Raw genomic sequence first — 8,054 nt, 5'->3', positions numbered from 1 at the left:
GGCTGACAATCATGGAACTGATCCAGCGAGAGGAAAGGAATATTTCTCAAAGAAGAGATCTGGGGCTCTCCACCTGTGGATTCTGGAGAAATCTGGGTGTAAAGCTGCCTTGATCTCTAAGGAACGCAGATCTTGGGCTGAGGAAACCGGGGCTGCTGAGTGAGGGGATTTGGGGTCTCATGCTGAGGAGAATTGGGATCCCTTAGGCTGATGGCATTTGCAATCTCTCAGGACAAGGTTTGGAGTCTCAGGCTGAAGGGATTTGGAAAGCTCAGGTTGAGGGGATTTTTAAATCTTTGAGGCTGAGGAAATTTGAGGTCTGTCAGGCTAAGGAAATTTGGAGTCTCTCATTAAGGGGCCTTAGGACCTCTGACGTTGAGGTTAGTTTGGGTTTTTGAAGCTGAATGGAAATTAATAGTTCTCAGGCTTGGGGCATTCAAGGTCTCTGAGCCTTGAGGAAATTTGTTCTCTCTGTAGTTGCTATAGTTAGGGTTACTCGGGCGAAGAGTTTGGGGCGGGCCTCAGGCTGAGGGGAGCTGGGGTTACTGAGGGTATGGGGAGGGGTCTAAGCCTTAGGGGATTTAGTATTTCTCTGGGTGAAGGGCCTTGAGTTCTCTGAAGATGAGGTGGTTTGGGTGAGGTGCTCCTCACGCTGAGGAGATGTGAGATCCCTCCATGTTAGCGGATTTAGGATCGCTCAAGGTGGTGGGATTTGGTGTCCTGTGAGGCTGAGGGGATCTGGACCCTCTCAGGGTGGGTGAGGGGATCGGGCTCTCTCAGGCTGGAGGGTCTCTTTAAGGTCTAGGGTGGAGGGTTCAGAAAGGTTTTCACATGGCCCCTTAATAAAGGCAAAGGCTCCCAATTTCCTCTTGGTCTCCCCGACATTGCTACTATGCGGCCTACCCTGGACGGGAACTCTCTGCGACGTCCGTGCAATTCCCGCTCTCTGGAAGGTGGGATGTCACAGAAGGCGAGGTACGGGTTTGCTGTGCCTTTCCAGGCACAACCCGCCAATCAGGGCTGTGATCAGAGCGGTCCCGCCAATGGGAGGCCAGGAGGGACTGAACGGGCGGATTGTACGGCAAGCCGTGCCTGTCAGTCACAAGCAGAACCCAGTCCTGGACTCAGGTGGGTGGAGCAGGCTGGCCTTTGCCCCCGCTGCGGGATTGGCTACTTTGGCTAATGCGCGTGTCTTTCAGGAAGTGTCCTGCGCGCAGGCGCAGTCTGGCAGTTCTCGTGACTGGCGTCCGGTGCTGGGGAGGGACCCATGTGGCTGCAGCTGCTCAAAGAAGCAATTAACTTAGGTCCACAGAAAAACCTGCATAGAGATGTTTATAACATTTTAATCATAATTGCCAAAAATCAGAAGCAACCAAGATATCCTTCAGCCAGGTAATGGCTAAAAAAATGTGGTACTTCCATACTACATGGAATGTTATTCAGTGATAAGAAATAAGCTATCAAGCCGGGAAAATACATAAAAGAAACTGAAATGCGCATTTGCTAAGTGAGAGAAACTAACCTGAAAAGTTTACCTACCGATGGATTCAAACTATACGACTTCTGGAAAAAGCAACTATAGACAGAATAAAAAAGAACAATGGTTGCCAGGAATTGTTGGAAGGGGTAAGAGATTGATAAGTGGAGCACAGAGGACTTTTAGGGCAGGATTTCTTTCAAACACACATAGCTACACAACATAAATAGTGTACCCCAATGTAATTATGGATTTTAATAATAATTCATCATTATTGGATCATAACTAGTAAAACTATACTACAAATGAAATAAAGCAAAGCAAGAGTAAATGATAAATACTCCACACATAGAATATTTCTCCATGTGTTGCTTAAAATATTCATTATGACTGAAAGCAAAAATTACAGCATTGACTAATGTGGTTTTAATTGCATGTAGATATAATAAATAAGACTAAACCATAGAAGTGGTGGAGGGGACACAAAGAGACCTATGTTGTCCACATTCCATTAAAGTGATTAAATATTGATTCTAAGAAGATTAAAATTTATATATATTGCCACCCCAGAAACTGCTAAATATATCTTGCACAGAAGGTTATGGTAAGAAAGAATGTAAACTGAAATGTAACACTAGGAAGTGTCAACATAATTGAAAAGACAGGAAAGGGGAAAGAGAAGAGGGACATTGAGGAATAATGAAATGATCAAACTAAATCCAAACATTTCAATTAATACCTGAAATATAAAAGGTCAAAATCACAATTAAAAGACCAATTTTTCAAGACATAAAAACTAGTTTTTATCCAGACCTTACATCACAAATATTGACATAAGTAATTAATAAATAAAAGGAAGACAAAATGTACCCTGAAAATGAGAACCATGTGAAGGCTTCCATTGTTATACTAATAGCAAACAAGTGAGACTTCAGAGCCATGAAAACTGGGGATAAAAAAGCAATATTACATAATGGCAACAGACTCAACTCATCAAGAAGACATAATCCCAAACATATATGCACTTAACAGCAGAGCTTCAAAATACATTATAAAATGGAATGAACTGAAAGCAGAAACATATATTACAATTACAGTTGGAGTCTTAAACACTGGTCTCAGCAAAAACATTAAGGATATAACATGAAAATACACAAAGAAGTTCGAAACTCAGTTATACAAACAATCAGAAGATTAACAGACAGTCCACAAAGATATTTAGAAGACAAGTAAGTCCTTTAGAACATATGCATTATTAGCCTTTAGGGAATTGCAAATTAAAACCACGACAGATACCACTATACATTTATAAGAATGGATAAGAAACATTGACATCACTGTGTTGGTGAGTATGTGGAGCAATTAGAACTCTTACAGAATATGGATGGGAATTCAGAATGTTATAGCCACTCTAGAAATAAGTTTGACATCTTACAAAATCTTCTGCATAAATGTACCTAATGACCCAGGAGTTCTACCCCTAGATGTTTGCTCTAATGAAATGAAATTCCTGAAAACAGGAAGCAATGCAAATGCCCCTCAACAGGTCAACCAAATCAAACTGTGGTACATCCATAAAATGTTATACTACACATCAATAAAAAAATAAGCTTCTGGTACCGGCAACAACTTGGATGAGCCTCAAAAGCATCATACTGAGTAAAAAAAAAGCCAGTCTCTGAAGGGTACATACTGTGTGGCTCAATTTATGTGACATCCTCAAAAAGTGAAATAGTAACATAGCTGTTGTTGCCAAGGGCTGGGTGTGAAGGGAGGAATGACCACAAAGAAACAGCAAGCAGTTTTTTTGTGTGTATGATGGAACTCCTCTGTATCCTGATTGACATAGTAATTACACAAATCTGTATGTTTTTAAATTTGTGAACTTGTACACCAAAAGAAGAGAAATCCATTTTGTTGAGTGTTAGTTCAAATACTTTAATTTTAATTTTCATTAATGTAAAAAAGTTTACATTTAATTTTTAAAATTATATTATATACCTAGGAAAATGGAGATATTTAAGAACTCTTACCTCAAATCATAAAGCTACACAAAGAGATATTTTAAATGGCTTAAAAATAGGGAATAGATGTGTTCAGAATGTAAAGATACCAGTTCTAGTAGGACCTACTCAAATAAGTCTCAATCCAACTCCAACACTTAAAACCTCAGAGCAAGAATTTTTAAAATTAAGGTATCATTGATATTATGAAGCTTTGACATGAGCAACATTGTGGTTTCAACATTTACCCATATTATCAAGCTCCCCCGCAAACCCATTGCAGTCACTGTCCATCAGCATAGTAAGCTGCTATAGAGTCACTACTTGTCTTCTCTGTGCTCTACTGTCTTCCCTGTGACTCCCAAACATAATGTGTGCTGATCGTAATGCTCCTTAATCCCCTTCTCCCTCCCTCCCCACTCACCCTCCTCACCCCCTTCTTTTTGGTGACCATTAATCCCTTCTCAGTGTCTATAAGTATATGGGAAGCATGTGTTACCATGAGGGGGAAATCCCACTTGGCCAATAATTTGTGGATTTGGCTGGAAGATCTCCTGTTCTGACATTTTCCATGTGGTTCTTTTGTGAATGCCCATCTTCTGCCCCTCAGGCTTATATGATTAGGTACAGAGCTTGAAGGTAGACAGACTTCCCTCATAAGACTTTATGTTCCCGTAGGAACATGGACCCAAGGACTCATAGTTAATTTGCACTAAGAGAAATTAATTTCTCTCACCAGAAAGAGTCTAAAACATATATATTTGTCTTCCTTGGGCCAGTGACAAATACCTCTCCTTGTCAGATGGGCAGGCAGAGGAAGAGAAGAGTGGGTCCTCCTTGCCGAGGCCTCTCTTTGGTGCCACTGAGGAACCAATGTTGGGATGACATTGGCCTTTCTAATGGCTTCTCTCGAGGCAGGAGGGTGTGTCTCTAATCATAACTGTGTGGAGGCCATGCTTAGTGTTTCTCTGCGGAAATAAGAATTGCTCCTGGAAGTCTGGGGACAGAGAATGACTCGGTGGGTCGTGGCTTTCCTTGGCCCATGTGCGCAAAGCCAGACTTGCTGAGATAAGAGTGAACGGTGGAACAGCCTATTTTTGTTTCTGAGTCATCAGGCAAGTTTTGTCCCTAGCCTGAGCTGGCACCTGGATACTACCTGCTGGCCAATAGAGGAGGGGGCAGGATGGAGGGACAAGGAGGCCACTGAGGTGCTGGCTCTGGGGCTCACTGACCACAGGACTCTCTGGAGAAACAGGCTCTCTGGCTCTGAATGTCCTGGTTACATACATTGTTGCTCTGCCCTCAAAGAGTTAAATTTATATTTCTAGGCAACAGAGTCCCCCACTCAGGATGTCATATATATTCTGTTTGTTTATTTGGTTTCAAAAAAAACAAGCTGTGTTTTGAAGACAAGCATGCTCCTACCAATTAATTAACCCCATGTCAGTACCATGTGTTGCACCAACTCACATTTAAATTATATCCTTACCTATCTGTGAGAATTAATTAAATGTTTGTGAAGTGTTCTGAAGTTTTCTGGGGATAAAAGGGTCTGTGCGGGACCTAGACATGTTAGTTTTACCCTCTCATCTGCTTTGAGGTGGGGGAACTGACAATCTCAGATGGAGACCACCTTTCTCTGTGGGAACCTTTCTGGGAGCTCCCAGTTGGCTCCAGTGTGACTTCTACAGTGGTGTTCTGCAGTGTGGCAGGTGACCCTGGGAGTTTGCCAGACCCATGTGGACATCCACATGGCCCTTTGCACGGGGCACATTTGCATGTGTGTACTTCTTTGCATAAACAAGTATGGCAGGGAGAGAGGCTGGATAAAAAAAGCAATTGTCATACTGGTATTTGTTCATGTGATTATTGCTCAAACTGTGGTAGTGGAATAGGAGGAGCCATTATGGACTTCTGAATGTAAATTGCTGAATCTAAGCCACTTCTTTTTCTCTCTCTTTGTCCACAGTGGAGCGTTTTCTAAAGTGGTCTTAGCCGAAGAGAAGGCAACTGGTAAACTCTTTGCAGTGAAGTACATTCCTAAGAAGGTGCTGAAGGGCAAAGAAATCAGCATAGAGAATTAGATAGTGGTTCTGAGATGGTAAGTACCAGTGGGTTGGACCTCTTTCCCCGGCTGACTTTGGGTAATCAGGGCCCTGATCCAAGGGAAGCAGAAGTCTAGAGCCACCCAAAAAGTGATCGCTCACTAGTGTGGTGTCCAGCTTGCTGCTCACATCGTCACAATCAAACTGTTCCACCACTCCTCAAAATGTTTAGGGGAGCAGACCCTTATATGGCACCTGCTTTTGTGTGTTCAGAGCATATCTGAGCACTGTGCTGTGAAAAAAGTTAAAAGCTTCTATTAATAAAGGATATTAGAAATAGCCTTGAAATTTTGGGGATTTGGGGTCAGTCCATAGCAAGATTTGTATGGGTAAGGAAAGCAGAATGGCAACAAGCCTTGTGGGCCGACAAAACAAAATGTCACAGCCCCACATTCTTCCTGAGTAACCTTCCTCTCCCCCTCGTCCCTGCCTGGGACCACCAGAGCCTGGTCAGTGAGGCCTCAATGCCATCAGAACAGACCCAGGGCCACCGAGGGGGTCAGGGGGGCCTGTCCCGTCCGGCAGCACGTGTGATACGTGTCCCAGAGCAAAAGGGTCTCGATAGCTTTTCAGTGAAAGGGTTTCCACTTACTTGTTTCATTGTTTGGCTGGTTTCTAGGTTCCCTGGGTTGTCTATTAGGGACCAAAAGAGTTTCAGATGGATCTGTGGTGCACTGCATGAAATAATTCTGTGGAAGAGAATCTGGGAAAACAAATTACTCTAAGTACATTAGCATCAAGCATAAAAACACCATGTTAATTAAATATTTATTTAAATTGCTCATTTTCCAATATGAAATCACTTGGAAAAGAGAGTATTTGCTCGGTATTAAGTTGCAGACACTTTGCAGATATTTGACATTTCAGATGGGGTTCTGGGTGGGCCCAGAGCCTTCCAGAGGCTCCACCTGGGGCACAGGGGCGGTGACGTGAGAACAGTTCCTTGGTTTCCATGTGACTCCCTCGTAGGCCTAGAAGCCACAAAGCTGGGGATGTCCGTGTTTGCTCTGTGTTATTTTCCGTCTAGCTACATGGGCAGGGGACATGGATGTAGACTTCATAAGCGAGTCTTGGTTTATGCCATGGTCATTTTGATTTAATTAGTTTCTTCACCCTGTGCTCAACTCAGTAACCACTTCCAGGGAAGAGGCATTTAAAAGCAGGGAGGGCCAGGAATTTGGAATAATTCATTTTGATAGTTTCTTACTATGAGCTGCTAGAGTGCCTCGAAGTGTGACCCCTTTTCCGGGAAAAAAGAACAAAGAAATGATTTCTCAGGGGATGAGAAGGTGACATATCTCCTGGGCTGATTTATTTTTTGGGCCTCTGCAAATGATTTACAACTAGAGTAAGAGGCGGTTCAACATCATAAGCAGTTGAAAGCAAAGTATATACAAGTTGCAAAGAAAATAGTTTTGGTACCACAGTTAAAATGCTGTCACTGAAACATTCATTCATGTACCCAATGTTTATTAAATTCCTCTGCATCAGGCAGCACTGGTAGGCATTGAGGTTGAAAAGATACAGTAGAATTCTCACCCTCCAGGTGATCCCAGTGGTGTTAGTAAGCAAGTGCAATAACATGGTAGATGCTTTGAGAGACGTCTGACTGGGGGGTGGGGCTCAGGGTAGGGCGGCCCCTTCTTCTTTTGGGGTCAAGGGTGAGGAAAGGTTTCCTGGAGGAGGTAGGGCCAGACAATGAGTATGTTTTGCTGAGGGCAGGAAGGTGGAGGGACAGTCCAGCTACAAGGAGCAGCCCAAACAGGCGTAAGGAGATGGGAGGCAGGCTGGAGTGCTGGGACCTCCACCTGGCTCATTTGACTGGGACAGAGGGTTCAGGGTGGGGCATGGGAGACATGAGATTGGAGAGGTCGGGTTGTGGGGGGTTGTACACTCCTCTTCATCCTGCAGACAGTGGGGAGCCATTGAAGGGCTTTAATGGAAGGAGCAATGTGATGAGGATTGTCTCATAAAGGTGGCAGAATTTAGGAGAATAGATTAGAGGGGGCAAGACTCAATGCAGGGGAGCAGTTAGGAGGCCAATGGATGGGTCTGGGAAGCAGCACATTAAAACGGGCTGTGGGTTGGGATGGAAATGACAAATAGGAGTGTGTTTGCAACATGGAATCTCTAGCACTTTGGGATTTGGAAGGAGTGCAGAGAGGTTTGAGGGGAGATAGATAACTACTAGGCTTCTGATTGGATAAGTGAGTGGGTAATGATCTCATTCCCTGAGATAAAAATACAAGAACAGGAGGGCAGGTGATGAGTTTTGAAGCAGACTTGCTGTGCTTGTGGATCCTGGGAACAGCCCGATGGAGATGGCCTGCAGATCCTCGAGGCCTGGAGCACAGCTGTGATCTGGGCTTGCTGGATGTCAGAGTTTTCTGAAACAACATACACAAACAAAACTCTTGGTACTTTCCATACTTAAATCATCCTAGACAGAGTCCCACAGAGACCGGCTTT

This window comes from Manis pentadactyla (assembly GCF_030020395.1).
Source record: "Manis pentadactyla isolate mManPen7 chromosome Y unlocalized genomic scaffold, mManPen7.hap1 SUPER_Y_unloc_3, whole genome shotgun sequence".
Taxonomy (NCBI): domain Eukaryota; kingdom Metazoa; phylum Chordata; class Mammalia; order Pholidota; family Manidae; genus Manis; species Manis pentadactyla.
Note: the sequence above shows the minus strand (reverse complement) of the source record.